Below are 17,965 nucleotides of genomic sequence, written 5' to 3'. Positions count from 1 at the left end.
TAGATTAGACAACAAATGACAATTGACTTCATCATCAAAATCCGAGATTCAACAGTTTGGGCTAAAATTAAGCCAAACCAGTGAAATCGGAGAGCCAGGCGGTGCTGGGCGGTAGCACCACCCAGCACCCGAGAGCTGGGCGGTGACACCTCCTGGGCTGGGCGGTTGCACCTCCCTGCACCCGAACGCTGGGCGGTGACACCGCTTGGCTGGGCGGTGGCACCGCCAGCATCGGGAACCCAAAGAGAATTTAAATTTTGGAGCCCAAAATTTGAATCCTCTTGAGGCCTATAAATACCCCTCAAATCTCAGCTGAGATTACAACTTTTGAGAAGCATTTGATTGAGAGAAAAGTCTTAGAAAGTCTTAGAAAGTCTTGTTTTCAATTTGCTAGAGAGTTCTCCTCATTCTTTTTTATTGAAAATTTGTAAGAGGTTGAACTGCTTGTAAAAGGTTGTAAGAGGGGTATTTACCCTTCCACTTCAAGAGATTTGCTAGTGGAAGGTGGGAGCCTCATCGAAGAGGGGCCTCGCAAGTGGATGTAGGTCATTTGATTGAACCACTCTAAAATCGACGTAATCTCTGGTTTGCATTTCATTATTGCTATTTACATTACTGCAAACCCTCTTACATGCTTTAGTTCCTTATTACCTTTGCTGCGCAACTTCAAGAATACGCTTTCAAGTTAAGCCTTTCAAGTTCCGTTCTTATCATACGAAAGATTTTTCTAAAACCAAAGTTTTAATCCGCTGCACTAATTCACCCCCCCCCCCCCCCCCCCCCCCTCTTAGTGCCGCTCCGATCCTAACACAACTAGTTGTTCAAGAGCTTGTTGTAATTCCTGAACTGCTTGATCTATTAGAATAGTATTAGTAACTTGTGGAATTTCAATTATTGGTTATTCAACACTAGTTTGTACATGAGATTTGCTATGAACTATAACCAATCTATCATTTGATGTAGAATGTTGAAATTCTATATGATCATATGCGGAAACTATGTTCCCGAAATGATCGCTCCCACTAATCACATCATCCTTAAGAAATTTAGTGTTTCTTGATTCCACAATCCTAGTTATGTGAGATGGACAATAGAACCTGTAACCTTTGGACTTTTCGACATATATAATGAAATACCCACTAATAGTCCTCGGGTCCAGTTTCTTCTCTTGTGGATTATATATCCTGACTTCAGACGGACAACCCCAAATGCGCATATGTCGCAAACTCGGTTTCCAAACTTTCCATAATTCAAATGGTGTCTTTTGGATAGCCTTAGTTGAAACTCTATTTAATATATATATAGCCGTCTTTAGTACTTTAGTCCACAAAAATTTAGGAAGATTGGAGTTGCTAAGCATACTCCGTATTATGTCTAATAATGTTCGGTTTCTTCTTTCTACAACACCATTCTAGTCTGGAGAACCAAGCATAGTGTATTGGGCAACAATCCCATGTTCTTGAAGAAACTTAGTAAAAGGACTAGGTGCTTGTCCATTTTCAGTATATCTACCATAATATTCTCCACCCCATTGTTGAATCTCGGATTTTGATGATGAAGTCAATTGTCATTTGTTGTCTAATCTATGTGTTGAGATAAGTGTGCAGGATTAACTACGATGAAAGAAAGACAAGCAGCAGGAGTTGCGCCGGAGTCAAGTTCATGATCACGTTGGGAGTTCGAGAGTTCGACGGAAGTTCGGACGGTCGTCGGAGGTTCTGCGAGAACAGATCCGAGAAGTCCAGAAGCTTGCCAAGCGAAGCTCGTCGGAACTTGCCAAGTGGATCGTCGCAAAGTCCAGGAGTTTGCCGGAAGTCCGCAGGAGCATCACCGAGGGTTCATCGGATGATCGATGGAAGTTCGCCGGAAACTCGCCGGAAGGAGCGATTGACGCACCGAAGCAAAGCTGCAGAAGTTGTCTTAGATTTAATCGTAGTTAGCACGATGATTAAGTTGGAAAATGGGAGGTGATCCCATTGGCTTAATCTTGGGGCAATTGGGCCCCTGAAAGATTGAAATTGGGTCGAATGGAATGAACCATTCGGACCCTGATTGCACCAGGAGGTGCAACCTCCCAGGCCAGGAGGTGGCACCGCCTGGGCTAAGCCTCCCAGCGAGACTGGGCGGTGCAACCTCCCCAGCCGGGAGGTGGCACCGCCTGAGCTCAGTCTTCGAGCTAGACTGGGCGGTGCAACCTCCCTGGCAGAGAGGTGGCACCGCCTGAGCTCAGTCTTCGAGCTAGACTGGGCGGTGCAACCTCCCTGGCAGAGAGGTGGCACCGCCTGAGCTCAGTCTTCGAGCTAGACTGGGCGGTGCAACCTCCCTGGCAGAGAGGTGGCACCGCCTGAGCTCAGTCTTCGAGCTAGACTGGGCGGTGCAACCTCCCTGGCAGAGAGGTAGCACCGCCTGAGCTCGGTCTTCGAGCTCTGCCAGGCGGTGCAACCTCTCCAGTCAAGAGGTGCAACCGCCTGATCCCGGAATTCCGGGATTTGATCGTTTTGAGCTCCAAATTTGAATTGGGTTGGGGCCTATAAATTCCCCATCCATTCAACACTGAAAAGATACAGACCTACACCGAAATCTTGATCTTTTCTGTGATTCTAAGAGCTCAAAAGTGATTGTAAAGCCTTTAAGTCTCCTCCTTCTGTTCTTCAAGTTTTCAGTTGTAAAGTGAGGAGAGAAAGGTCTGTAAAGGTTGTCTCCTGAGCCTGTCAAAAGGAGAGAAACTGTAAAAGGGCAGTTTGGCCTTCACCCATTGAAGGAAGGCCCCTAGTTGACGTCGGCAACCTCGTCGGTGGAGGAAGCCAAAAGTGGAGTAGGTCAGGACTGACCGAACCACTCTAAATCTCTGGTTTGCGTTTATCTTTGAGCACTTTATCTTTACTGCAAACCTCCTCCACTACTACTGCTCTCTGCGCTTTCACGAACAAGTTCTAAGTGCTGTTCTTCCGAATATGCATTCAGACGTAAAGTCGTGTTTTAGTACATTACAGTTTACGTTTACGTTTTGATTCTGCAGAACTGTCCTCTGTGCTTTTGCAAACGAGTTTCTTTGCAGTTTACACTTACAATTTGATTCTATTTATAACTGCAAACTGTCTTCTGCAATTTTACGAACGAGTTTCAACATTTAGACGTAAAACTGCATTTAGACGTAAATCGGCTTTCCTCGCACAATCGTCAGATTTCAGTTTATGTTTACGTCTTGATTTCAACTGCATACTGCCCTCTGCGAATATACAAACGAGTTTCAAAGTTCAGACGTAAATCTGCGTCTAAGACGTAAATCTGCGTGTAAGACGTAAATCTGCGTTTAGACGTAAATCTGCGTTTAGACGCAAATCTGCGTTTAGACGTAAATCTGTTTTTTGCAGATTACCTTTTGAGCTGTACAACAACAGCACATTTTCTTTATACTTCTGCTCAATCTGTGCTTAGACGCAATCTGCGTTTAGACGCAATCTGCGCTTAGACGCAATCTGCGCTAAGACGTAAACTGCGCTTAGACGCAATCTGAGTTTAGACGCAATCTGCATTTAGACGCTAACTGCGTTTAGACGCTAACTGCGCTTAAACGTAAACTGCACTTAATCATAAGTAATCTTAGAATCGGTTTTTGCATCAAAATAGTCTTTGTCGAACGAACGCAGCCTTCGCTTTTTAATCGCTGAAAAATATCCGCTGCACTAATTCAGCCCCCCCTCTTAGTGCTCTCGATCCTAACAATTGGTATCAGAGCCCGGTTAACTCTCAAAAGGATTAAAACCCAAGAGAGATGGCTTACGCCGGAAACCAAGAGGGCCATTCTATTACACGTCCACCCATGTTTAATGGGACGGACTACACCTACTGGAAGACCCGAATGAGGATCTTTCTTATTTCTATGGATTTTGAACTGTGGAATCTTGTCGAAAATGGTTTTTCAAAATCTTCTCTTCCAATGATCGATTGGAATGATTTGGAGAAGAAGGCTTTCGCTCTAAATGCAAAGGCTATGAATGCCTTATTTTGTGCACTTGATAAAAACGAGTTTAACCGTGTTTCAACTTGTGAAACTGGATTCGATTTTTGGCACACACTCGAAGTGACCCATGAGAGCACAAGTAGAGTAAAAGAGTCAAAAATCAATTTGCTGTTACACTCCTTCGAACTTTTTCGGATGAAACCGAGTGAAACCATTGGCGACATGTTTACCCGTTTCACGGATGTCGTCAAAGGTCTAAAAGGACTCGGAAAGAGCTTTTCGGATTTTGAGCTTGTTAATAAGATACTAAGATCCCTTCCTAAGAGTTGGGATCCTAAAGTCACCGCTATTCAAGAGGCAAAAGATCTGCGAAATTTCCCTCTTGAAGAACTAATCGGGTCATTAATGACCTACGAAATGACTTGTAAAGCTCATGAAGAGCAAGAAGACATCCTTCCAAAGAACAGGAAGGATATGGCACTCAAAACTTCAGAATGCCACTTGAGAGAAAACTCAAGTGATGAGGACTGTGATGATGACTTGGCACTTCTAACAAGAAAGTTTAAAAAGTTCTTTAAAAGAAACAAGTTTAAGAATGATGCAAAAAATAAACTTGAACCCAAAAAGGACCAAGTAATCTGCTATGAATGCAAAAAGCCGGGACACTACAAGAGTGACTGTCCCCAAGTCAAGAAAAGAACAACAAAGAAGAAGGCGCTCCAAGCAACATGGGATGATTCAAGCGCATCTGAGGAAGAAGAGTCCAACACCGAGCAAGTTGCTCATTACGCCTTAATGGCTATCGGAGAGGAGGTAACGGATTCATTAAATGCTGATTTATCTTTCGATGAATTATTAAATGCTTTCAATGACTTATTTGACGAATGCAAGAGTATAAGTAGAAAATATAAATTGCTGAAAAAGGTGCATGATAGTCTTACTTGTGAGTTTGATAAGTTAAAAGTCGAACATCATGATAGTTTAAATTCATGTATCAAATGTCATGATTTAGAAACTTTACAAAAAGAAAACCTGCTACTCAAGGATACCTTGAAGAAATTCGAGGTTGGTAGCAAGTCGTTGAACATGATCCTTGCAAACAAGGGTCACGTTCCAAAAAGGAGCGGACTTGGATTTGTGAGAAGTCCTCACCAAAATCCAACCTCCTTCATAAAAAGCTCCATCTTACATGTTCAACACCAAACCAAGTGCAACTTTTGTTGCAAATCTGGACATAGGACACATTGTTGTCCATTCAAGAAAATAAGTCCAAACAAACTGATTTGGGTTCCTAAAGGAACCATGATAAACTCGATGCAACATGATAGAAAATGTAGATCTATTTATGAGGCACCCAAAAGCATATGGGTACCTAAACATCATCCTTTCTTGTAGAAAACTAAACCATCGCAAGCTAGGAGCAAGAGATGGTACCTTGATAGTGGATGCTCAAGGCATATGACCGGAGATCCATCTCAATTCTCTAAGCTCACTAGCATAGACGAAGGATATGTCACCTTCGGAGACAACAACAAGGGTAAAATCATTGGCAAAGGAACCATAGGTAACAAATCCAACTTCTCTATTGAAGATGTTTTGCTGGTTTAAAACATAACCTCTTGAGCATTAGTCAATTATGTGATAAAGGATATATTATAAGATTTGAATCTAATGCTTGCATCATTGAAAAACCACACAAAAATATATCTATGATTGCATTGAAACAAAATAACGTATACACTATTGACATCAATGATTTGTGTAATGAAATGTGTTTTTCTGCCTTAAATGAGGATGCTTGGATATGGCATAGAAGATTAGGTCATGCTAGCATGAAACTGATCACTCAAATATCATCCAAAGAACTTGTAAGAGGAATTCCTCATATCAAGTTCATCAAGGATAATGTATGTGATGCCTGCCAATTAGGTAAACAAATTAAGAGCAGCTTCAAATCTAAAAATCAAATAAGCACCTCTAGGCCCTTACAATTGATCCATATGGACTTGTTCGGACCAATCTCCACATCGAGTCTAGGAGGTAGCAAATACGCCTTTGTCATTGTTGATGACTATAGCAGATATACATGGACCTACTTCTTAAGACAGAAAAATGAATGCTTTAAATGCTTTACCAAGTTTTGTAAACTTGTTCAAAATGAGAAGGGTTCTATGATTTCGTCAATTAGAAGTGATCATGGTGGAGAATTTCAAAACCATGACTTCCAAGAATTCTGTGAACTCAATGGATACAACCATAATTTCTCTACTCCAAGAAATCCTCAACAAAATGGGGTTGTAGAAAGAAAAAATCGAAATTTACAAGAAATGGCAAGAACCATGTTGAATGAACATAGCCTACCCAAATATCTTTGGGCCGAAGCCGTAAACACTGCATGTTATATTTTAAATAGAGTACTAGTAAGACCCTTACTCACCAAAACTCCTTATGAGTTATGGAATAACAAAAAACCCAATGTTTCATATTTTAAAGTCTTTGCGTGTAAGTGTTTTATCTTAAATGAAAAGGATAACTTAGGAAAATTTGATGCTAAATCAGATGAAGGAATCTTTCTTGGTTATTCTTCGGTTTCTAAAGCTTTTCGTATCTTCAATAAAAGAACTTTAATTATTGAAGAATCCATTCATGTTGTTTTTAATGAGATTTCCGAAACTAAGAAAAATGATCTTGATGATGATGTTAATTTTGATTCCTTAAATTTAAATGAAACCCCTTCTCCAACTAGCAACTTGGATGCATCCACTTCCGAAACATCCTTACCCAAGGATTGGAAGTATGTAGATGCTCATCCTAAGGAGCTAATATTAGGAGACACATCAAAGGGGGTTCAAACACGATCTTCTTTTAAAAATTTTTGTGCCAACGCCGCCTTTCTCTCCCAAATTGAACCCAAATGTGTTGATGAAGCCATGAAAGATGATTCATGGATTCTCGCAATGCAAGATGAATTGAATCAATTTGAGAGAAATGAGGTGTGGACGCTTGTTCCTAGGCCAAATGACCATTTAGTTATTGGTACTAAATGGGTCTTTAGAAACAAGCAAGATGAAAATGGTATCGTGGTTAGAAACAAGGCTAGATTAGTGGCCAAAGGTTTCAACCAAGAAGAAGGTATCGATTACGAAGAAACCTTCGCACCTGTGGCTCGATTGGAAGCCATAAGGATGCTCCTTGCCTACGCTAGTTGTAATAATTTTAAGTTATTTCAAATGGATGTTAAAAGCGCTTTTCTAAATGGTTTTATTTCTGAAGAAGTTTATGTTGAACAACCTCCTGGATTTGAAAATAATAGCCTCCCTAATCATGTGTTTAGATTAACTAAAGCTCTCTATGGTTTAAAACAAGCCCCAAGGGCTTGGTATGAGAGACTTAGTTCTTTTCTCATTGAAAATAATTTCATAAAAGGCAAGGTTGATACTACATTGTTTATCAAGAATTTTGAAAATAATTTTCTCATTGTTCAGATTTATGTTGATGATATCATCTTTGGCTCTACAAATGAATCTCTGTGTGAATCTTTTGCTAAAACTATGAGTCTTGAATTCGAAATGAGCTTAATGAGAGAATTAACATTCTTCTTAGGCTTACAAATCAAACAACTAAGCAATGGCATCTTTATTAGTCAAACTAAATATGCCATGAATTTATTAAAAAGGTTTAATATGAACAACTCAAAGGCTAGTAACACTCCTATGAGCACCTCCACTAAGTTAGAAACTGATGAAAGTGGAGAAAGCTTTGATCAAAAAACTTATAGGGGTATGATAGGAAGTTTACTTTACCTCACTGCAACCAGACCAGACATCATGTTCAGTGTAGGACTTTGTGCTAGATTTCAATCAAACCCTAAGATATCTCATCTCAAAGCAGTTAAAAGAATATTTAGATATCTTAATGGTACCACAAATCTAGGATTATGGTACCCAAAATCAGAGAATTTTGAGTTAATTGCTTATGCTGATGCTGACTTTGCTGGCTGTAGATTAGATAGAAAAAGCACATCAGGATCATGTCAATTTTTAGGACATGCCCTTGTTTCCTGGTCATCAAAGAAACAAAACTCGGTTGCACTATCAACAACCGAAGCTGAATATATTGCAGCAAGTGCATGCTGTGCACAAGTTGTATGGATGAAAAATACCTTAGAAGATTATAAAGTTCATCTCAAAAATATTCCAATTAAATGTGATAACACAAGTGCAATATGCTTAACCAAGAATCCTATACAACACTCAAGAACAAAACATATTGATATCAGACATCACTTTATACGAGATCATGTCACCAATCATGACGTAACCATAGAGTTCATTGATACTAAATATCAACTAGCTGACATTTTTACAAAACCTCTAAGTGAAAAACAATTTGACTTCATTAGAAGAGAATTAGGAATGTTGATATGTCCGAATACTTAAATTTGTTAAAATTATTTTTCGGACTATATTGTATGATCAAATCACTTGATTGCCATGTCTCTATGATTATATGCAACAAAATCTTCTCCGAATGCATCTTATTTTTCGAATGCTATGAACCAGATTTTTCGAATGCATCAGATACACTTTCATGAAAAATAAGTATCTGAAATAGATTTGATGAAGTGATTCATGTGTATGTATTCCATCCTGCAAAATCTTTACATGGACAATGGATTATAACACAAAGGGGAAGAAGTATTTAGAGCAATCTATGTGAAATTCCTCTATAAGCTTGCTTTGATTAATTTCCTGGTATCATGATTATTATGCTTTTTGTTGATGACAAAGGGGGAGATATATATATATGAATTGATAAACACTGCCATACTATAAGTGATGCTATAAACACTGCTATGATTATGCCATCCTTGCATCACCAAGAGATACAAAAACATGTGCTAAAGTTTGCATTATGCCCTGAGTTGATATGTTATCATGTGAAGAAAATGCAAAAACTTACCAGTATATTTCAAATGTATGCATCATGTAATAGTGCTTCACAGCTTTATATGATAATGTTCATACTACATGATGAATGGTTACAAACACAATCATACAAATCTGATGATGTATGTCAAGCCCTGACATCATCTTTGAAGAGATACATCATGATGAGTATCATGATGGGAGTATTGATAAGTTTAACTGATCTAACTTATCAATACGTCACTTGAATTCTTAGGTCTTGAATTCAAGGTTGACTTATCTCAACTACATATAGACAGGGGGAGTTAAGGATAACTCCATTATCAATTGATTGTCATCATCAAAAAGGGGGAGATTGTTGAATCTCGGATTTTGATGATGAAGTCAATTGTCATTTGTTGTCTAATCTATGTGTTGAGATAAGTGTGCAGGATTAACTACGATGAAAGATAGACAAGCAGCAGGAGTTGCGCCGGAGTCAAGTTCATGATCACGTTGGGAGTTCGAGAGTTCGACGGAAGTTCGGACAGTCGTCGGAGGTTCTGCGAGAACAAATCCGAGAAGTCCAGAAGCTTGCCAAGCGAAGCTCGTCGGAACTTGCCAAGTGGATCGTCGCAAAGTCCAGGAGTTTGCCGGAAGTCCGCAGGAGCATCACCGAGGGTTCATCGGATGATCGATGGAAGTTCGCCGGAAACTCGCCGGAAGGAGCGATTGACGCACCGAAGCAAAGCTGCAGAAGTTGTCTTAGATTTAATCGTAGTTAGCACGATGATTAAGTTGGAAAATGGGAGGTGATCCCATTGGCTTAATCTTGGGGCAATTGGGCCCCTGAAAGATTGAAATTGGGTCGAATGGAATGAACCATTCGGACCCTGATTGCACCAGGAGGTGCAACCTCCCAGGCCAGGAGGTGGCACCGCCTGGGCTAAGCCTCCCAGCGAGACTGGGCGGTGCAACCTCCCCAGCCGGGAGGTGGCACCGCCTGAGCTCAGTCTTCGAGCTAGACTGGGCGGTGCAACCTCCCTGGCAGAGAGGTGGCACCGCCTGAGCTCAGTCTTCGAGCTAGACTGGGCGGTGCAACCTCCCTGGCAGAGAGGTGGCACCGCCTGAGCTCAGTCTTCGAGCTAGACTGGGCGGTGCAACCTCCCTGGCAGAGAGGTGGCACCGCCTGAGCTCAGTCTTCGAGCTAGACTGGGCGGTGCAACCTCCCTGGCAGAGAGGTAGCACCGCCTGAGCTCGGTCTTCGAGCTCTGCCAGGCGGTGCAACCTCTCCAGTCAAGAGGTGCAACCGCCTGATCCCGGAATTCCGGGATTTGATCGTTTTGAGCTCTAAATTTGAATTGGGTTGGGGCCTATAAATTCCCCATCCATTCAACACTGAAAAGATACAGACCTACACCGAAATCTTGATCTTTTCTGTGATTCTAAGAGCTCAAAAGTGATTGTAAAGCCTTTAAGTCTCCTCCTTCTGTTCTTCAAGTTTTCAGTTGTAAAGTGAGGAGAGAAAGGTCTGTAAAGGTTGTCTCCTGAGCCTGTCAAAAGGAGAGAAACTGTAAAAGGGCAGTTTGGCCTTCACCCATTGAAGGAAGGCCCCTAGTTGACGTCGGCAACCTCGTCGGTGGAGGAAGCCAAAAGTGGAGTAGGTCAGGACTGACCGAACCACTCTAAATCTCTGGTTTGCGTTTATCTTTGAGCACTTTATCTTTACTGCAAACCTCCTCCACTACTACTGCTCTCTGCGCTTTCACGAACAAGTTCTAAGTGCTGTTCTTCCGAATCTGCATTCAGACGTAAAGTCGTGTTTTAGTACATTACAGTTTACGTTTACGTTTTGATTCTGCAGAACTGTCCTCTGTGCTTTTGCAAACGAGTTTCTTTGCAGTTTACACTTACAATTTGATTCTATTTATAACTGCAAACTGTCTTCTGCAATTTTACGAACGAGTTTCAACATTTAGACGTAAAACTGCATTTAGACGTAAATCGGCTTTCCTCGCACAATCGTCAGATTTCAGTTTACGTTTACGTCTTGATTTCAACTGCATACTGCCCTCTGCGAATATACAAATGAGTTTCAAAGTTCAGACGTAAATCTGCGTCTAAGACGTAAATCTGCGTGTAAGACGTAAATCTGCGTTTAGACGTAAATCTGCGTTTAGACGCAAATCTGCGTTTAGACGTAAATCTGTTTTTTGCAGATTACCTTTTGAGCTGTACAACAACAGCACATTGTCTTTATACTTCTGCTCAATCTGTGCTTAGACGCAATCTGCGTTTAGACGCAATCTGCGCTTAGACGCAATCTGCGCTAAGACGCAAACTGCGCTTAGACGCAATCTGAGTTTAGACGCAATCTGCATTTAGACGCTAACTGCGTTTAGACACTAACTGCGCTTAAACGTAAACTGCACTTAATCATAAGTAATCTTAGAATCGGTTTTTGCATCAAAATAGTCTTTGTCGAACGAACGCAGCCTTCGCTTTTTAATCGCTGAAAAATATCCGCTGCACTAATTCACCCCCCCCTCTTAGTGCTCTCGATCCTAACACCCATCTGATCTCACAATTTTAATTTGCTTACCACATTGGTTCTCAACTTTAGCCTTAAAGACTTTGAATGCATCCAATGCTTCATTTGTGTTATGAAGTAAATATATATACATATATCGCGAGTAATCATCTATAAAGGAGATAAAGTATTTCTTGTTGAATCACGAATTTTGATGATAAAGTCAATTGTCATTTGTTATCTAATCCATATGTTGAGATAAGTGTGCAGGATAACTACGACGGTAGTAAGACATGCAGCAGGAGTTACGCCGGAGTTAAGACCATGATCACGTTGGGGGTTCGAGAGTTCGACGGAAGTCCGGACGGTCGTCGGAGGTTCTGCGGGAACAAATCCGAGAAGTCCAGGAGTTTGCCACAGAAGCTCGTCAGAACTCGCCAAGTGGATTGTCGCAAGTCCAGGAGATTTACCAGAAGTCCGCCGGAGCATCGTTGAGGGTTCATCGAATGTTCGTCAGAAGCTCGCCGGAAGAAGCGATTGACGCACCGGAACAAGTTGTAGTAAATGTCTTAAAAAAATATCATAGTTAGCATGTAGATTAAGCTAGGAATGGGAGGTGATCCCTTTAACTTAATCTAGGGGCAATTGGGCCCTTGACAGACCCAAATTGGGCCGAATGGATCAGCCCATTCGAACCCAGATTTCTTGGCTGGAGGTGGCACCGCTTGGGTCGGAGGTGGCACCGCCCAGGAGTTCAGTCTCCCAGGAAAGCTGGGCAGTGGAACCACCTAGTCAGGCAGTGGCACCGCCTGGGCTTAGTCTCCGAGTAAGACTAGGTGGTGGAACCGCCCCAGTCAGGCGGTGGCACTGCCAGAGCTCGGTATCCGAGCTCTGTCAGGCGGTCGTACTGCCCAGTCTGGCAGTAGTACCACTGGGACCCTAAAAATCTAGGAGATGACATTTTTGAGCTCCAAATTCAAATCAATTTGGGGCCTATATATACTCCACCCTTTCCTACATGAAAGGGCATCGAAAAGCTTGATCTTACTCTGTGATTTTAGAGATCAAAAGTGTTGTAAAGGCCAAAAGTTCTCATCCCTCTTTTCTTCCAAGTTTCGATCATTCAAGAGAGGAGTGACAATTCTATAAGGGTTGTCTCCTAAGCCCGTCAAAAGGAGTGAAACTGTAAAAAGATGGTTGGCCTTTGCCTATTGAAGGAAGGCCTTTAGTAGACGTCGGTGACCTCATCGAAGGAGGAAGCCGAAAGTGGATGTAGGTCACGTTTGACCGAACCACTCTAAAATCTGGTTTACATTTCCTTTGTGCTATTTATCTTAACTGCAAACTGCCTTCCTTACTTTACTTCAAATACGTTTTTGTAAGCTTTCAAAGTTATTATCTGCATGAAATGACTTTTACATCAGAATCGGATTTCAACGTACGAATGCAGTTTTAATCGTCGAAAATTTTTCGCTGCACTAATTCACAACCCCCCCCCCCCCCCCCACCCCTCTTAGTGCTCTTGATCCTAACATTTCTAACCATGTATGTCCATGTTTGGATAACATATATCAGTTTGAATGATCTCTAATATGTCTGAACTCCTATTAGCACCCTTTTTGGACTTATTGGTCTGCTTTCCCTTAATACAGTCCGCACAAGTCTTAAAATTAGTAAAATCAAGAGTACTAACTTAACTAATCTCTTAATTCTCTCTATGGAGATATGTCCTAATCTCCGATGCCATAATATAGTGTCCTCATTAATATTACACTTTTTAGTACCAGTGTGAACATGCATTGAATTTTGAGTATCATCATTTTGTAATAAAATATGGTAAAGACCATCAAACAAAATACCTTTCCAAATACAATCAGATTTATATAATAAATGAAATGATGTGTCTTTAAAATTAAAGGAATACCTAAATGGTACGAGCATGGAAACAGAAATTAAGTTTCGTGAGAAACTTAGTACATAAAAGGTCCTTTCCAATTTTAAAACAAAACTACTACTTAAAGTTAAAATGCATATTCCAATTGCCTCCATATGTGAGCCCATCTTATTTCCTGATAAGATGCTCTACTCACTTCCCACTGGCTTTCTTAGGTTTTGCATACCCTACAAAGAGTTTGCAATATAGATTGTTGATCTAGAGTCAATCCACCAGGTGTTAATATTAACATTAACAATATTAGATTCATAACATACAAACGAGGTTGGTTTACCTTTCTTTTCAAGCCATTGTTAGAATTTTGTGCATTCCTTCTTCATGTGTCCCTTTCTTTTACAAAAGAAATACCTTGCTTTTTTCTTGATATCAGGGTGGTATTTTACCTTTTCCCTCCTGATGAGCTTTCTGATTGGCTTAATTTTTATTAGTTTTATTCTTCCCACGAGTGGTTACTACCAATGCACTTTCACCCAGTTCCATCACTAGCATCTCTTCTTCTTAAACACACATGATCAATAATTCATTGATTGACCATTTGTCCTTATGTGTATTGTATGAAATCTTAAAAGGCCCGTATTGATGTGGAAGAGTGTTCAGAATATAGTGCACTAGGAAAGATTCTGACATATTAATCTCGAGTTTCTTAAGTTGAGCCACAATATCTTATATTTGCATTATATGCTCACGCATACCCTTTATGTTAGTGAGTCTAAGGGATGAAAATTTCATTATTAGGGTACTTGCTAGTGCCTTTTCTAAAGTGACGAATTGTTCATCAATAGCTTGTAACAAGTCTCGGACTTTTTCATGCTAGTCAACAAAACCATGTATGCCAACAGTTATCTTAATATTGATAAACATCACGCTGAGCCGATTGGATCGCTCTCATCGCTCATATAACGCGACCTCAATTGGAGTGCTGGTATTAGTGACTATAGGTGATTCGTCTTTCCTAATAGCATAATCAATATTCATCTACCCTAAATGGAGGAGGACCATCTCCTTCCATATCTTATAGTTATCACATAAACGTATTTCCATCAACTTTGCTTTGCTTTGTAATTCGTAACGATTACATGTTAACGGTGAAAGATGCTGTCACAGAGACATTATCTAAAGTGTCCGCTCGTACAAGTCCCATTGGGTCACAGAGCAGGGTAATATTAATCGTAAGATGATTTTTCAGTAGAAATTGACAGCTAATCCAGCGCCATTACAGTGGGTGTGTCCCCAAGTAGAGTGTTCAAAATAGTTGGAACAAAATCGATCTTCGATTTCGTTAAAATAAGATAAATTTGAACTAAAATTAATTTAGACTTAATCAAATCAATTTACATCGATTAATCTGATTTGACTAATCGATTAATCTATTTATGATTTTTAATAATTTAAAAAATATATTTTTATATGAATCGGACTAAATTAATTTAATTTAATTTGTCCAATTAAAATATGATAAGATTTATGAAATTAGACCTATGTCATTTGTAAAATTATGATATTAATTTTAAAGATTTTTAAAATTTTGAAGTCTTTGGACATGTTTTTGAACTGGTTAAAGGTTTAGGATAGTGAACTCAATCACATTAATATTTTTTAAATTAAAATTTATTCTGTTGGATCCAAATCAATTAATTGAATAGACAAAATATCCTAAATTAAAGTTATTTATAATTTTAAAAAATAAATTATTGATAAATCAATTCGGATCAAACCCAGTATGATCTGTTCATCTCTGTATATGAATCAAAGCTAGAAGTAGTTCGCTTATACTTTTATCCTATGTATCGAAATTACTCCTGATTGTGAAGACAAACAACTACAGTCTCGAAGGGGTATTTTCAGAATAGTAATCAATGATTGAATGATGGCAGTGGTTACTGATCCTACGACGATGGTAGCATCAGAACCGTTGCTTGGCTGATGGCTTTCTTACCTGTGTTTGTCGCAGTATTGGGACCATCTTTTATTCTCGGGATGGAGATTCCTAATTTGTTTGATGCCTAATCAAGATGGTAATATGTTCATTGGACTCAAATGTTTGAATCTTGTTTATGCGATAGTTATGCATGACCCCAAAGAATTTCTTATCCTTCCTCGATTATAATTCAGTCGAACACATTTTGATTTTTGTTATCAAACTTATCTTGACCTAATTTTCTTTTTATTTTATCCACGTGACTCTTATACTAAGTTGTCAATATAACAGTTCTCATTAACATTAATAATTCATGATAATAAATTCTTTCATTTATAATAGTTTAAATATTTTAATTTTTTATTCATTATAAATAAAATCATTATTTATTTAATATCATTAAAATTTTTTATTATGGTCCAAACGTTATAGATCTGAATTAATTTTTGAACGTTATAAGTTGGTGATAATAAATATTGGAGAACATTTATATAAACGAGGATTTTGTTCTCTAGGCTCAACATTTCTTTGAAGTTAAAAAGATTTTCTATACCGAGAGTTCTGAGTCGAGAAGTGCTAAAGTTTAAGAAGAAACCGTTGCTGAAATTCTTGATAACAATGGCGGGAGGTATGCTATTTCGTTTCCGCATAAGTTTTTATTGTGTTTCTATTATAATGATTTAGAAATACTTTGGCATCGAAAGATTTCTAAAAGTTGGTATCAGAGCCCATCTGGCCTCTGCCTTGACATGAAAAAGTTTTTATTTTTTATACCAGGAATATGGCTTTATTTTGATTTCGTTTTGAAATTTTTTGATTTATTTTATGTTGAAAATCATGATGATATAATATTTTTAATATTTTTCAGTCAATAAAATGCTCATATTATGTATGCATATATGGTTATATTAAATGCTTATGAGTCAATTTTGAGAATATTTTTAAGGATCTTGTTCGCGTTTAAGAATATAGAGAAGCTCCAAAGATGTATTAATGATAGATGTTGGGTTACCTTTCAAAATGACATATGAGAGGCAGTGTCTGCGTTGATCATGTAGAGACGTCTTGCTGCCACTAGTCAAGTAGCGAGGTGGTGTAAAGAGAAGGCTGGACCATGATGTCAGGCAAAAATGGTTGGTGCTGCATTGCCATCCAAACCCACTCCCAATCCCAACCCCCATATCTTATCTTCTCGGTTATATTTGGTTGTTTGATTGAGGTTGCTCCCATGGCTTCTCCCGTTGTTAGCTTCTCTTGAAGGGCTCGGGTTAGGCACTTCATGGTGAGCTGCTTTTCTGTTGTCAAAATGTTAGATTTTATTAATTTATTAATTAATTAAGATACATTAAAATTTTAATTAGATTAAGATATCTGAGAAGATAGAAAACGACTCTTCTAATTTTCTCTTATACTCTGTTCTCACAATATAGATAGAAGCCTCTAATAATAGAGATTTCTTTTCTTTCATATTTCACCAATTATAATGGTACTAAAAATAAGAAAAGAGGATTATAGGAGAGCAATCACTTTTTTTCTCACATTAGTTCTAATTTTAAAATTAATATAAATATTGTCTCAAACAAATAAAAATTTTTTTTGATTCAAAGATATTTAAATATTTTTTGTTATATTTTCAAAACCTGGATGAACGATTGGGTTAACTGATTTATTATGATATTTTTAACATAATCAATCAAACAAATAAATTAAATTGGTTAATGATTTGGATCCTTAGTTTTTTCACTCCGATCATTTGGTTCATTTGGTTTTGATATTTATGAGGAGTTCTATGTAATAGCATTGATTCTATATTTGATGGTTAATTATTATTATATTATGAATATATGATTAGTTATTTGATTAATGGAATCTTTGGTTGGAACATTATTGTATGCCCCAATAGATCTATCATCATTTCGATCGGCTGCGATAACGTTTATTACGGTATGGTTTGATAAAATAAATGAATTAGTGATAGTATATTCATCAGATTGTGGAATTGAAATTGGTTACAACGATGAGTAAATACAGTATATTCTAAGACATATGACAACGTGATATATGACATCGAGGGGGTTTCGTGCCAAAGGAATTGGCTCAAGACTTACTAAAATCATGAAACTTGTGAACAGTCTCTCCTCCAAGACAATGTGTGACTTAAGGTTGCCTTTGGAGAGATCAAGCGTCATTGAAATATACCTCGAGTCATGTCCATCCAAATTGCTAATTGCTGAGTCAACTATACGGCCTTCTCTTTTGATTGTCGTGGCAGATGTGACGTTGAAGTGTGTTGAGTCGATCACATTTGTGTGTGCAAACTTGATTAATGTAGAGGCTCGCATCCTGTGGGTAATCAATTGCATGCAATTTGCTGATAATTAAAGAAGTCAAATCCATCAAACTATGATATAGAAATTAAGCTAACATAGTTGCTTCTCCCACATAGAGATCTCATCCTGAGGTCCACTTCAATAGTTGTAAGATTATCGCCTCGATTAACTTATGCAATGAAACACATTCCTACCATGATGATGTTATATATCCACATCTGAGTTCTTCACTGATAAACGTAAACTGTTGTTGTAAATGGAAAATTTGATCCACACGTTCGTGCTATAGAAGTTGAGGATATATAGAAGTTTTTCGGTCATATTAGTAGGGACTACCGATCAAAACTTTAAGGCATCAACTC

The sequence above is a fragment of the Musa acuminata genome, chromosome BXJ3-6 (assembly GCF_036884655.1).
Source record: "Musa acuminata AAA Group cultivar baxijiao chromosome BXJ3-6, Cavendish_Baxijiao_AAA, whole genome shotgun sequence".
Classification (NCBI taxonomy): Eukaryota; Viridiplantae; Streptophyta; class Magnoliopsida; order Zingiberales; family Musaceae; genus Musa; species Musa acuminata.
The sequence above is the reverse complement of the archived record's forward strand: the minus strand, read 5'-3'. Positions refer to the sequence as shown.